The 15,961-nt window shown below is 37.8% G+C and overlaps 1 pseudogene; it reads right to left on the bottom strand.

The window, feature by feature from the left end:
- Positions 1-14,712: 14,712 nt before the first annotated feature.
- LOC130471006 (uncharacterized) lies at positions 14,713-14,812 on the bottom strand (annotated as a pseudogene).
- Between the last annotated feature and the right edge of the window lie 1,149 nt (positions 14,813-15,961).

The raw sequence follows: 15,961 nt of genomic DNA, 5'->3' as shown, positions 1-15,961 counted from the left end.
AATGGGTAATTTGTCAAGGGTTTGAGTGAATTCTTGTATAAGTTTTGGGCAGGAACTTGAGTGAGTTCCTGATGTGTATGGGGTAGGAACTTGAGTGAGTTCCTGTTGTATTTGGGGAGGCTTTGAGTGAAGTCTATGAGAGAGAAGCTGATAGGCTTTGAGTGAAGCAAAAGAGTCAAGAGAGACTTCTAGGGAAGTCAGTGAGAGCGTAGTTGTTTGAGGAACAACTATTGGAACTTGAGTTCGTAGAGGAACTCAAGTAATGCCCGAGTTCCTTATAGGTTTGTAACTGAGTTGTTGCCCTATAGTGAAAAGAGTTTAAGTTGAAATCCCTAGTGGGTCGAGGTTTTCTTTCTAGTTGGGCGTAGAAAGTTTCCTCGTAAAATCTCTCTTGCATTGTTTCTCTACTTGCTTAAAGTTTCTTTATAATTCCGCAAAATTGGCTAGAAAGTTCCATACTACAATTCACCCCCCCTCTTGTAGTGTTCCATCCGAATAACAATTGGTATCAGAGCCGGAACTCGCTGATAAGCAGGAAACCCTGCTGAGTTAAGTTCCTGGAAGGAGGAACAATTACAAGAAACTTGATGAAAGGAACTCGATCCTACCCATTCAAAGGAACAAGGCAGATCTGACTTTTATTGTTGAATAAAAGTCAGTCAAGGTATAACTGGCGATCTTCTAAGGTAAATATCTATTCCTTTAGACCTTCTTTGTGTGCATACATTAATTTATTGCGTGTTCCTTGCACTGTTTCTAATGGAACTTCTGTTTTGTTTTGATTTAAAATTGAATTTGAAAAATCTAAAATCTATATTTAATAAATGATTTTTCAATTTATTTTTTCAAACTTCAGTACATTAAATTTATTTCAAGGAAACGTATTTTGAAAATGCATATCTGTGGAACTCGGAGTTTTTAATTTTTAGGCAACAAAATATCCTACTTATTTTTTCTCTGCCTAAAAACTATTATTTTATATGCTTTATGAATATATTGAATATCATTTATATGAAGGCATATTGTATCTTGGTAGTAGTTGTTGTGTTGATTAATTTCTTAACAGTTACTACTAACAAGAAGGGACCCAAATCTGTTGGGTTCCCTCGACAAAGAAATTGGTACAGGAACAAACAAAGGTGCACATTAATATGTCAGAGTTCCTGTTAATTTAAGTTCTACATTGAGGAACTCGCTGGATCATTGTTGACCCACGAGTTATACTTAGGAACTCACGAAGGTGCGACATTATAAAAATACATTACATCAGCTCCCCACATCCGAACAAGGATCAAAATCCGAAGAGAAACTTTCGAATAAAGGAACTCATTTCAGCACCATTCCAAGGAACAGATAAAGGCTGCAACGAAAAGATCCTTAATGATACAGTTAAGGTAAACATCTAATTTTTGAGATCTTTATATGCATACGCTATTTATTTAAATCAAGTTCCTAACAACGTTTTATGAAAATTGTTCAAATATATTTTAAATTTTGTTTAATCGATTTTGGATTGTCTCAAATATGTTTTTGTGAGACAAATTTCAGATTCTAAAACTGATTTTGCATTCATGCATTATTTGAATGGTTCAAGGAACAAGACAAAGGAACAATGCATATAGCCACTCTTGGAACTTGGTTTCCCTGCAAAGGAAACTTTATTCTTTGGGCTGCATAATTTAATGTTATATCATTTTATTGTCCAAATAACGGATTTTTCATGCATTATGAGTATATTGAATATTTATTATATGTATGCATGTTAAATCTTAGATCTAGCAGTTTAAAATAATCATTTTCTAAGATGCTACTGCTAAAAAGAAAGGAACTGAAATTATGTCAGGTTCCCAAGACCATGAATTGTTTACAGGTCTGTTAGTATACAATTTTTGTATACTTTAATCTTCTAAATTATGCTACCTAAATATATTTACTACTAATGCATGATTTTGGAAGGTAGTAGAAGCGAAATTATTTTTACAGGTTTATAACTCATGATTGAGTGTGTGTATGAGGTAAAGGAACAACATCAGAACTACACCAAGAAAAAATGAGTTGGAAATCCATTAGATTCGTTGGAACAGTGAAGAGGAACTCAGGCTCGGAACTTGGAACTTAAGATGTAAACTAGTTCCAGTTCCACCAACATGTAAGTTCCTTTCAAATATGATGGGTCATATCAACGAATCAACTCACATGAACTATATAATTGGAAGTCACTTTGAACATCTCAAAGGAACTCAATCATGTGAAATGTTAGTAAGGTTGTTCCCTCATTTTACTTGTGTTAATTAATGTTGAATATTTTTTTGATAACCTGTTTCCCTTAAATTGTTGTGCAAACTAACCTTATTTGTGTCATAGGTTTTATTTTGAAATTTAATATTTATAAAATGCATAATAATAAGTTCCATTGATCAAAGGAACTCTTCCTAAGATCTGGTGGAACAATCAACGAACTCAAGGTTACAGTAACTTGATAAATGGTACATAAACTATTTGACATTAAATTTATGGTGTCAAAGTTTTTCATGTACAAGTTCTTGATTCTTGTTAACCTAAGTTCCATGGAACAAAATATATGTTTCATGTTTCTTTCGTGAAGTAAATTTTCCAGGAACATTATATGTTGTTATTATGTTTGAGTATATATTTATTTAGACTAACTTGCTAATCATAAATTTGCACAAAAGTATTACACTTGAGTTTTATTTTTTTTTCCAAATTACTCATATTAAAATAGCTCAAGATGGACAATTTTCATGAATACCATAGGAACATGTTCTAGCTTACTTGAAACATGAAAAATGAGGTGGCTCCAACTAAGGGGGAACACCTCGTTATATCTCGACAACGATTGTTCTATGAGAGAAAATTCACTATATTGTTTGGTTCTACCTACAATGGTTGTAACTTTGGACAACTAAAAAGATCAACTCGATCAATCAATATCATGCAACAAGTTCCACTACTTCTCTAGTAGTAGAGAAATTGCCAATTTCAGTCATCGAGTTCCTATGTGCACTACAACTTTCATTTAATCAATTTATCAATGACCTCGGCAAAGGAACTCGGAGAAGGTTGGTTCTTGAAAGGAACAACCAGTAAAAAAGGTATTGATTTTTAGGAGACTCTCACTCCATTAGCTTGCTTATAAGGTAATTATGTATAATTTTATGTTGATGCACATATGGGAGTTAGGTTGTTCCAAACAGAATATGACTTCTTTTTGCCTATAAGGAACAATGTCAAGTTCCTTCTTGAAAAATGATTTTAAAATTACTATTTTTTGTTTTCAAGAGAAACTGATTCATTAGTATATATATTTACAATGATATATATACATAAGTGTAGATCCTAACGAATTTTTTTAAAGGGTTCATGAGCATAAGTGTTTATATTAACATGATGAAGGAACTTTTGAAGAATGATTGACAATATTCGAGTGTAAGTGAAAGTTTCCATAAGATATGAGGGCATCAAGATGATGGAACTAGCACTCAAGGAACTCGAACATAAATTCATCAAAATTAGTCCAGCACCTCAAAGTAATCATACACATGATAAAAAATTATATAAGGTACATTTTTCTTATTCATATCATATCATGTTTTAATGTGTTATATTGTTTACTTATTAATTTAATTGTACAAGTCTTGAAATGCATTATGTGATTATGATTTCCTTATGATTTCATCTATTCATGGACTGTTTAGAGGATCAATACTTAATGAAGCAATGACATGAGCATAACCTAGTCTTTTCTATGAGTTTTGTTGATTTGGAACTCCTATACATATTTAGATAAGGCAATTATGTATGCTTAAAGTAAATGTGTCGCAGTTATATTTTGTGCTGTAAAAGGCATACTCACTTGCCCAAAGAGTATTAGAGGTCTCATAATAGAACTATATGGATGCTATCAAACAAGAAAATCCTAAGTTGCCAAAGAAACAATGGAAGAAACATTGATGGAACTAGGCAAGTAGATTCCCATAAAAATAGTTCTTTATCTTGCTTAATATTGTCAGAGGGAACAAACCTATATTTTAACCAACTTCCACTTATCCACACCATATGTATTTGAAGAACAACATCTTTCCACAAGACTGGTTTGTGTGTTCGTGATTGGGTTGAGCATTATACTACATTCGCAAAGAGTGTTCTATTGTGCCGAGCCATTAGCATTATTCTACAACCTTTGGGTTGTGTGTCCGTGCTAAGTACAATCATACTCTACAATCCAGTATTGTATCTCTACGTTGTATTCTTTATTCCTATCATTAACATTTCATAACTTCGAAGATCCTTATTTCCAAAATTATCATTCCACTCATATCCCGACACTTCAAATATACTACTTCCCACGAGCTCTAAGTTAATATTCATTGATTTGTATGGTTTGATGATACATAAAGAGTTATAAATGGATGGATACATTTTGAGGGGGAAGTTTGTGGAAGAAGTGAGAAGCAAGTTTATTATACTTTATCAATTGATATTTCGAGGGAAATCATTAGATGGAGCTACACTTACAAGCTCCAAAATGAAGAGAGGAATGGTAAGAAACTCCGGGGGAATAAGAGAGGAACAAATGTAAATGATTCATATTTGGTGGTGGAACTCAAGTATGTATGAATATATTTTCTCTTTACTGTTGTACTTAAAAACTCTAGGAAAGTGCCACAACGTGTAATGACACCCTTGTTTCAAAAAAAAAAAAAGGTATGATGAAAAAAAAAAATGAAAAAAAAGAAAAAGAAAAAGAAAAACAAGGGTGATCAAATCTTTATTATTTCCTAGATGACATATGATTCTGAAGACGTTTACTCATGGAATCAGTTGAAAGGGGAACATAAACAAAAATTGAAAGAACTTGATGAAATACGTTCAAGTTCCTTTTATCAGTGTGTTTCTCAAGGAAAGTTGGTGGTTGAAGAGAAGTGAACTTGATTGGTACATATCATGGTGAACGTGTGTTATGTTTAGAAGAAATTTCAAGATTGTGAGGTAAAGTGATAAACTCTAATGATTGTTAAGAACCTCACTTTGAAAACCTAACTATAGAGCACACTATCTATCTCAAAGTTCCCTCTATTCAAATTGTTCCATAAATTTCTCTCATACTTCTTTGAGCCCGATATTACAATATCATACTCTCTTAATCCATTTTTGACTTTCAAATTTGATCTATGCTTGACTTTAATTTATTATTTGTCAAGTTCCTTCAGTAATTTTAAAGTTGGATCTTTGGATTGTGAATTGGAAATTCGTGTAGCATATGCATCCTAAGTTTGAAAATTGAGCATCTTGAGACTTTTAGGACTAACAAGTGTTTAACCTTTATGGTGGTAATTGTGGCATATAACAATATGTATATATGATTTACCTAAAGCAAATATGTGTAAGAATGTCCTTTTCGATAATGACAAAAGGGGGAAGATTATGTATAATGCTTATTGTCTAATATAGTCAAGTCTAAATCCTCTTATGCATGACTTGTTCAATAGTTTCCAGTCTGTATTATTAAGGGGGAATTAATGTAAATCTTTAATGTCTAATTTGCGATAAGCATCATTTGTTTGTCATCATCAAAAAGGGGGAATATTGTTGAGTAATATAGTGTTTTGATGATTATGAACAAATGATGATTATCTAACTAATGTGTGTATTGTTTAGATGTGCATGAACAAGTAATGAAGGTTAATAAAGATCATTTAGTTGGAAATTTCTGAAGATATATACAAGAAGAAGTGAAGTTCCTGAAAGGAACTCAAGAAGTGAAGGGAACTTCAGAAGAGAAGTCTAATTATATAAGTATACCATTAGACTTAGAGTTTGTGTCCTTAACTACTGCATACTTGTTTATTAGTTTGGTTTTCTTCATCTTGCTTGTATTGGTTGTCATCACTGACTTTATGGTTTTGATGACAACTAGCAAACGACTAACCTATGTTTGAGTTTCAATATGTATACGAAACAAATATAGGTTTGATGAAGAAACAAACATGAAGAGTTCAAGTCAATAAATCAAGTATCCAAGCTGCAACAAAGTTCTTCAAAGGAACACAAACAGATCAGTTCCTCAGCAGATCCTACGAGGAACAACGAGTATAAAGTTCCTGAGTAGGAACAAGCATGGAGAAGTTCCAGAGGCGGAACTATCAACATGAGGCTCTTGAGTTGGAGCATCATGAAGCATGAAGAAGAAAATAAGAGTTTATTTTCTAGGATTCATGTAAGTATGTAGAAACTTGAATAATTGAGGAACACGGTGCCAAAAGGAACTTGTCGGAACTTATGAGAAATAACGTCAGTTTATCTTCCTAGAATACTCCTAGTTTTAAGGTAATTTTAAGTGTCAATAACGTGGCTTTTAACACTCCTAGTTGTTAGGGATTTACCTTTGACTTTGAGTATTTATCTCCTAGTAAAACTCTATTTATTTATGTTTTTAAAATAAAAGATAATTTTTATAAAATCTTATTTTAGTTAGGATTCTGATTTTTATATCATATATTTATTTATTTATTATTTAAAATTCGTTTTTAATAATGTCCTATTCATTCTAGGATTTGTTTTGAATATCTTTTGTAGTTTAATGTGTTTAAAATTTTATTTTTAATAAATAAAAAATAATTAATCGTTTTGTAAAATAAAATCTGATTGTTAGTTATTTTATTTTAATAAAATTTATTTTTCTATTTTATTAAAATCAGATTTAAAAGGTTTTGTTTTAGAAAATTAAAATCATTGTTTTACGTTGTTTTGGAAAAACTACATTAGTGGAGAAATAATAGGAGATCATGGAAAACCTGATTATGCTTAGCCCTAACTCCATGATTTTCTCTACTGACTAAAGTCATGGGATCATGCCTAAATTGAAGGGCTTAGTGGTTGTTAGTGGAGAAGATTATGGAGAAAGTGGTTGAGGTTTCTTCCTCTATAAAAGGAGAGCTTTCTCATTCATTCAAGAGTGTCTGACTTGCGTTGTCATTCCAAAAAGGGTCTGGTTTATGTGGAATAATTTTACAGAAATTATATTTTGTTTTCCACGTTTTTAGAGTCAGTTCCTACAGTTCCAAGTTCCTGACAGTTCCGAGTTCCTTTACAGTTATTCACTCTCTACATATTAGAGTTTAATCAATTATCAAATGTCTATATTTTAAGAGTTGTTCAAGGGTTGAGTGAGCTCTTGTAATGGGTAATTTGTCAAGGGTTTGAGTGAATTCTTGTATAAGTTTTGGGCAGGAACTTGAGTGAGTTCCTGATGTGTATGGGGTAGGAACTTGAGTGAGTTCCTGTTGTATTTGGGGAGGCTTTGAGTGAAGTCTATGAGAGAGAAGCTGATAGGCTTTGAGTGAAGCAAAAGAGTCAAGAGAGACTTCTAGGGAAGTCAGTGAGAGCGTAGTTGTTTGAGGAACAACTATTGGAACTTGAGTTCGTAGAGGAACTCAAGTAATGCCCGAGTTCCTTATAGGTTTGTAACTGAGTTGTTGCCCTATAGTGAAAAGAGTTTAAGTTGAAATCCCTAGTGGGTCGAGGTTTTCTTTCTAGTTGGGCGTAGAAAGTTTCCTCGTAAAATCTCTCTTGCATTGTTTCTCTACTTGCTTAAAGTTTCTTTATAATTCCGCAAAATTGGCTAGAAAGTTCCATACTACAATTCACCCCCCCTCTTGTAGTGTTCCATCCGAATAACAAGGAAGCATCCCAGCATGCATACTTGGGGGCTCCAAGCTACGAAACAACCATAGCAAAATAAAAAAAAAATCTCGAAGAAAATGTATGAACAAACGAAAGGGCACGATGTTTGAGCCCACTTCATGAATGGGCCTGAACCCTATCAAGCTTCTAAGCAAACTACTCAAAATCGGTCATTGCTCAAAAAAAATGATTCAAGAAAACTGATCAATGGACCGCACACAACGGCCATTCTATGAACGCTCGTTCGCACATACATATCATCATTCTAAGTATCGAACATTCACGAACGCGTTTAAAAGGAAAAATATACAACAAGAGCGGTCAAAGTCTTACGCCTCAAGGTATGTTCCTCGGGCCATATAGACTCGCCCAACTATCGCAATAACTGTACGCCTTAAGAGCAACAGTTCCTTAAAATAATCACCCCAAAGAGACAAGAACCGTAGTCCACCAATCGGCTACGGCTTCTCAAGAGAATCATCACGTTCTAAAAACAAAGAAAAAACAAAAGAGAAGAGAATACATAGAACTTCCAAGAGGCCAACTGTGTCACCAAGAAAGCTCGCCAGGAATTATTTTCAGCGCCCAGCGCTGGGCGCCGAAATCTTTAACGCCCAGGCTTGGGCGCCGAAAATGATCCCAGACCCTCTCTGACTTCTATAGGGTCCTGCCATATTCATTTGACTCGAAAATTGCCAATTTCCTTACTGAAAGTTGCACCTCACGACTTTGTTAAGAGTAGCACACCACTACAAAGATCGCTCGCACTTACGAGCACAATCCCAAACACGATCAAGGACATTACAAAATGCGTATTCTCAAAGAACCTCTTTGACAAGAACTGACCGCCAAGCACGAGTACTTGGTGGCTCAAAAGAAAAAATATATCTCAAAAAAAAAGGGGTATGCAAAGTTAAAACAATATTCCCAGACTACGTTGTACAAAGTCCCGTGTTTGGATAATCTCAAAAGAAAAAGAACCGGTTTACGACCTCAAGACAAAGGTCGCCGTTGATACTTATACATGGTTCCCCAATCAAGGACCCAGGTAATGGAAAAATTGAGCCATAAAGACTAGCTCAAAACCATGAAAGAAGATGACCACGAGACTATGGTCCATCTAAACACATTGTCAACCCACATTCAGGTTGCAACTAAATCCGAGCATCCCTCGGAAGAATTCGCTCCTATAAGAATGAATAAAAAGAAATTCTCAAAAGAAATCACAAGAAAAAAATGAAATAGGGACTTGCCCACCTCAACCGGGCAAGATCGCGACACGCAAATCCCAAATCGAAAAGACGAATTCAGGTTCGCTCACCTCCAGCGAGCGGGGCGTCCACCCTTAGCAGACAGGGCTCGCCCACCTTCAGCGGGCGGGGTCTGCGTCACTAGCCGCGCAGGTCCTCAGTTTTCGAAAAATAAAGTCTTCAAATTCAAAATAGGCTCGCCATCTTCAGCCGGCGGGGTCTACGTCACAAACCGCGTAGGTCCTTATTTTCAAAAAAAACAAACGAATTTCAAAACAGACTCGTCCACTTCTATCGGACGGGGTGTCCACCCTTAGCGGACAGGCTCGCCATCTTTAGCCGGCGGGGTCTACGTCATAAACCGCGTAGGTCCTTATTTTCAAAAAGCACAAACAAATTTCAAAATAGATTCGTCCACTTCTATCGGACGGGGTGTCCACCCTTAGCGGACAGGTTCGCTATCTTTAGCCGGCGGGGTCTACGTCACAAGCCGCGTAGGACCTTATTTTCAAATTTCAAAAACAGATTCGTCCACTTCTATCGGACGGGGTGTCCACCCTTAGCAGACAGGCTCGCCATCTTTAGCCGGCGGGGTCTGCATCACTAACTGTGCAGGTCCTTAGTCGCTGCAGCGATAACTTCTTCTGGTTTTCCCTTTTCCAAAGTTAAAAGGATTGGTTTTCCGTTTTTTTTTCCAAAAAAGAGCGAGGTGCTGGATTTTCCTTCGTTTTACGTCCCGTAAAAACAAGGGGGTTTTCTCGTTTAGCTAGCCCTGAAAATGAGAATCTTTAAAAACACTTTTACCTCGTGATTGGGCTTGGGCAGGCCCAATTACACTTTATAGCTTTGATTTCGAAAACATCTGTAGCTACTCCCAATGACAAAGTGAGGGAGTTTCTACGCACCTTTAGATCCTTCCAATGACAAAGTGAGGAGGTTTCTATACTATCAGTTGACAAATCCCAATGACACGTGAGGGATATGTCAACACTTCAAGTGATGACCCTTAAGTCAAATGTTATCACTCGGGGGCTCGTGAGACCCTCGCAAAATAGGTCACATATACCATGGCTTGTGTAACGCACTCCGTCTAATACTTTGACCATCGTCTTACTCCAAGACTCAGTCAAAGTGGGGGCTAACTGTAGACACCTACTTTTGTCCCCATTCCCGAAATGGAAAGGTTCGATGATGAAAGCATAAATCTCCACTTGACAACGCATCTCCTATAAAATAAACGAATCTCAATTCCCCTTTTAATTTCACCCGAAACCTGCTATTTATGGAAACCTGCTAAAAATAGTAACTGCCGTAAAAGGTAGCTTCTAAAAGTGGGAAATCATAAAGGATAGAAACCTGTCAGAATTAGGTGTTGCATTCCAACATAAATCCTAAATGAGATAGAAAACTGCGAGAATCCTATTCCTAATATGATTCGGAAATAAGAGTTACGTATTAATTAAAATCCTAACGAGCCTAGAGTTCGTAACGGGCCCAGACGCATTCCGTCATAAAATTGATACGCGCTAAATGACTCGATTAAATCTCAAACTCTACGGATTTCAGGAATCCGAATCTGACTAAAGAAAACAGCCCAGACCCTATTTTCAACGCCTGGCTCTGGGCGCCGAAATCTTCGGCGCCCAGGCCTGGGCGCTGAAAATACCTGGGTACGTGTTTTTTCCTAATTCTTTGTGGATTAGAACTCTGCAATTCTATCTTTCCACGAACTCTTCCCTATAAATAGACCCCTAAATTCGACGTGAAAAGAACACACAACACATAATTATATTCTGAGTATTGACTCCAACCCTTAGCCTAAGCCTCACACTGCAAAACTGTTCACGCGTTCTGTCGCAATCGATCCATAAATCGAACAGAACGTATCATGTCCCATAATTAAGATTCGTTAAATAAAAAGGAGAAATAGCAAAGTCAAAGTGGTTAGTTTTCTGAGAACCGTGACGCACCTCTCAAGGGTGCGTCGTAATGTGTCCCTTTTCGATGATTTAACTGCTTTCCTCGCCCTTTTTATGAACTGTTAAACTAACCTAATCTGATTGTTCTATCACGCCTAACAAATATAATATTTTGGGAAATTGGATTATCATGCTAGGTCCCTTAATGCAATCTAAATCAGATAATCGCGATCGATCTAGTATTATATGTTGCATATTGCTAAAATCAACTCAGATTAGTTTAATAGTTAACGCATGTCCCTTCAATTATTTATGCTGAGCTAGTAAGGATATCCTGCCTCTGGAGTTATCGACGAGCGAAGTACTCCTCTCGGTAGTTACAGTCCCCCGAACCCTCAATCTCTACCTTGCGGGTGTATGTTGAGAGATCCCCACACCAGGGATCACAAGGGAACCTACGACCGTCGTGGTCAAACATAATTGCACTCCCTTTATGTCACGATAACCGGGTTTTGTCAGTTTTTCTCATTGTCGTTAAAAACTGAATGGCGACTCCTATATTACTAGTCAATTGGGTGTAAACTCACAGGAAATCCAATTACGCTTGATTGAATAAAAAGAATCGTCACACCCACGAGGGACGAGGTCACGCATTAGCCTCGTGCTTTTTCGACCCCCTCACAGGATCTATCATGTATGCTATGATTGGTACAAGGACGAATGTTTTGTTCGCACTCAGTGCAACGAGCAGGTACCAGTCAAACCAAGGTGAGGCGCATTGGATGCTTCCAAGAATATCCTAAAGTACCTGAAAAGGACTAAGGATCAGTTTCTGGTCTATGGTGGTACAGATGAGTTGATTGTTAAGGGCTATATGGACGCAAGCTTTCAAAACGATAGAGATGATATCATATCACAGTCTGGCTTTGTGTCCTGCCTTAATGGCGGAGCAGTAAGCTGGAAAAGTGCTAAGCAAAGCACTATTGTGGATTCTACAACTGAAGCCGAGTACATTGTTGCCTCAGAAGCAGCAAAGGAAGCTGTTTGGATTCTGAAGTTCATCGAAGATCTTGGGGTTGTCCCCTCCATTAAAGGACCAATGGCTTTGTATTGCGGCAATAGCGGAGCCAGGCAAAGGAGCCTAGGAGCCACCAGAAGTCCAAGCACGTACTGCGGCGATTTCACATACTTCGTGAAATCGTTGAACGGAAAGAAATTGAGATTTGCAAGGTTGGAACTGACGACAACGTTGCGGATCCATTGACTAAACCGTTGCCACAAGTGAAGCACAACGCACATGTAGCAACCATGGGAATCAAGCATGTTGGAGTATGGCTTTGATTTTTTAAGTTTTGTTTTAGAACATCTGTTAGATTTGTGTTTAAAACAATTGGTTTAACCATTTCATATTTATGAAATTTTATTTCATATTCATTTATTTTGGTTTAGTATTAAATGAAAAGTCCATGTGATTCAAAGCATTCAAATGGGATGTCAAGATGGATTCTTCGACAAAGAAACGCCCATAGGTGAACTTGAATATTGAAGTCACAAAGGATCCCTAATCCAGGTCATTGAAAGGTGGACGACCAATGACTAATGAAGATTAGATTGCAAATAGATTTGTAGTTCGGTTTCTTGAACTAGATTGACTGGATGTCAGAATCTTTTGCATAGATGATATGTGTGTTTTATATAGTGTTTTTACCCCCGTCCCTTAGTACTTTTATGCATCAAATGAGCTCTTAGGAGCCGTTTTTTAGTACTAATATGTGTTATTAAGTGTGCCTTGAGTTTCAGGTTTGATTAGTGAGAAATTGGTCTTTTCAGACCCGTTTCATGGTGATTTAGGCCACTACACGTTCCCGAGGGAGTTCGGACGACTATTGTCAACTTGCGGGAGCCTTAGATGCTCATGGATGAGCCCCGGAAGTTAGACTCGGTGTTACGGGCAAAGGACGGATCGTTTAGCTTTTCGCCCGGTTGATCTCCACTCGCCCACCGGGCGAGCAAGTGATGGTGCTGCAGTCATAGGGCGCCCGACGGGCGAGTTCCTGCCCGGTCGTCACCGGGCGCGCATCAGATGGAGCCATGGAGGTTTTCTCCCTTCGCCCGACGGGCGAGAGGCGCCCGACCGGGCGCGTGCCGAAGGATTCTCAAACGTCTCTCTCCGCCCGCCGGGCAGACCTGCGTCCGACGGGCGGATTTTGAGCTGGTCGCCCGACGGGCGGAAGTCTGCCCGACCGGGCGACGACAACCTAGTCGAGACTTTTCGCGGTTTTCTTTTCGGGTTTTCTTTTATTTTTATGAGCAAACTATAAATACTAGGCTTGATTATTATTAGTGGACATCTTATTTCCTAGTATTGAAACCCTTAGTTTTATTTTCCTTAGTTGAATTCTCTCTAAATTTATGCAAACATTTAGTTTACTTTTCAATAAAAATTGAAGCTTTCATTTTCCATTGTTCTTGAATTAGGTAATTGCTCTTATTTTAATTCTTTGTCTTGCTTTAATCATGTTTCTAATCATGATAATTTCCTTGTTTATTGTTAATATGTTTGAGTAATCTGTTTTCTAGGGTTTGGGGATCCATGATTAATATGAATGGATATTGAATAATTGTGATTGTTGGCATTGTAATTGATTCCTATTGATTGGTTTATTTCACTATACAATTAGATTTGCGCAGGTTTAATTGTGTTAGTCATGCAATATCAAGTTAAGATTCGAGAGATGCAATTTGATGTTTAGGCCTGTGTCAATAGGTGGAATTAGAGTTAATACGTAGCGAGAGCCCGTTGATTATAAGTCTATGATTAGTATCGATTCGAGAGAGCATGCTAGTCTAATTAATTACTTTATTGATTATCGTGATTGTTTATCGTCCTGGATTGTTATTTGTTGGTGAACCTATGCCCTAGATTCTTTAATATATTGATTCTTGATTGTTTAATTATCGCCGTAGTCTTAGCAAACCATCAACCAAACTCTTGTTCCCAATAGTCTAGATTAATTTATTAATAGTAGAAAGAACGCCTGTTTCCCTGTGGATTCGATCCTGACTTCCCTTGCTACCTAGCTAGTGGACTTAGGTTTATTTTTGATTAGGTGATACGACTTTAGCCTGTCAAATTTTGGCGCCGGTGCCGGGGAAACGGTTTTAGTTTCTGTTGTTGATTGTTTGTCCTAGATTATTGTTTGTTACTACTCAAGGAACTCACGTTGCTTGAGACCGGATCTCACATTGTTTTGTAGTTTCTTTGTCTATGCCCAGGACCGTAGGTACTAGTAATCTTACTCCATTCGATCCTGAGCCCGAAAGAACCTTTCGTAGACGAAGAACTTTCATTGCACAGTGTGGGAATTACTCTGATTCTGATCATAATATTGGCGATCTTTTTCCTTCAGATACAGATTTAGTTTCAGAGATAGAGATGGGTGATGAAACTCCGCCACCACCTGCCCCACGGCTTACAGACTACTCTAAGCCAAGTCTGTCTGTGCTACCAAAGGTAATCATGCCTTCTATTGCAGCTGAGACCTTCAAGATTGAGCCTGCATTGATTAACATGATTGAGAGACGCCAGTACGGTGGGGAACCAGGTGAAGATCCGAATCTTCACATTCAGTCCTTCATCCAATACTGTTCCACCATCAAGCAAAAGGGATTGACTCCGGAGCAGACTATAGAAATACTTTTCCCTTTCTCTCTGAGTGGGAAAGCAAAGTTGTGGATCAATAGGTTGAATCGGGCGGCTATGAAAATCACTAATTGGGAGTCCTTGGCCCTTGCATTCTATGTTAAATATTTCCCACCTGAGAAGACAGCCCGTCTGAGGGGTCAGATACTAGGTATCTCTCAACAAGCAGATGAGAGTTTGTTCGAGGTCTGGGAGAGATTCAAGGACTTGCAGAGAGAGTGCCCGCACCATGGTTTGGATGATTGGTTCTTGATTCAGCAGTTTTATAATGGTCTGGGTAATGAGTCTAGGTGTCTTTTGGATTCAGCTGCCAGTGGGAGATTCATGCAACTTGAGGTGCCTAGAGCTATGGAGGTGATTGAGGAGATAACCATTCATAATGCACAGTATGGGAATCTTAGAGGTCTATCTAACAAGGGTGGTAAGCATGATATGAACTCTATAGAACAATTAGCTGCCCAATTGACTGCTTTACATTATAAGTTTGATAATATGCAAGCAGCAAATGCTCAATCTGCCCAACCTGTTAGTGTAGCTGCAATGAGTGCCCAACCTGCTACTGTTTGTGAAAGTTGTGGAATGTCTGGTCATTATGCACAGGAATGTAGAAGCTCTATTGAACAATGTAACGCATTTCAATCCTACAAACAAAATAACCCATTCTCCAACTCTTACAATGAGGGCTACAAAAACAACCCTCTACTATCCTACAGGAGCAACAATATCCAGAACCCTCATCAAGTCCAACACCCACCACCACAACAACCATACCAACCCCCTCAACAACAACCCTACCAACCACGAAACAACTACAACCAACAGTGTAGTGGACCACCTGGGTTCCCTAGACTACACACACCACCTCCACCACCACAACCTCAAGCCACACAGCCTGACCCTATGCTAGTAGATATGAGAAATATGATGTTACAAATGCAAAAATATCTAAGTGAAAAGGATGTGAAAATCGATGCTCTTACTGCTCATAACAAGATCATTGATACACAGTTGGCACAGATGGCTACTACTATTGCAGGGAGGCCCCCCGGCCAACTTCCTTCACAGCCTGAAAATAGGGAAACTGCAAATGCTATTACATTGAGGAGATGTAGGGGTTATGAAGGTCCTTCTATGCCAGTGGAGGTTGATTTTGGGGTGTCTGCTAGTGGTCTGGTCAGTGAGGTAGTCCCAGAGGTAGTCATGGATGGTAAGGAAGCTGAAAAGGTAGTCAATGAGAATGAGGCTACGACTGAGGATAAGAAGGGGACAGATATTCAAGTACCACATATTGTGTTAGGTTATGATTCATATGACAAAACATAAATCATGCGGAAAAACCATAAAGCCAGGAAAGCATATTATTTACACATAATCATTTAGCATAG

The sequence above is a fragment of the Spinacia oleracea genome, chromosome 3 (assembly GCF_020520425.1).
Source record: "Spinacia oleracea cultivar Varoflay chromosome 3, BTI_SOV_V1, whole genome shotgun sequence".
Classification (NCBI taxonomy): Eukaryota; Viridiplantae; Streptophyta; class Magnoliopsida; order Caryophyllales; family Amaranthaceae; genus Spinacia; species Spinacia oleracea.
The sequence above is the reverse complement of the archived record's forward strand: the minus strand, read 5'-3'. Positions and strand labels throughout refer to the sequence as shown.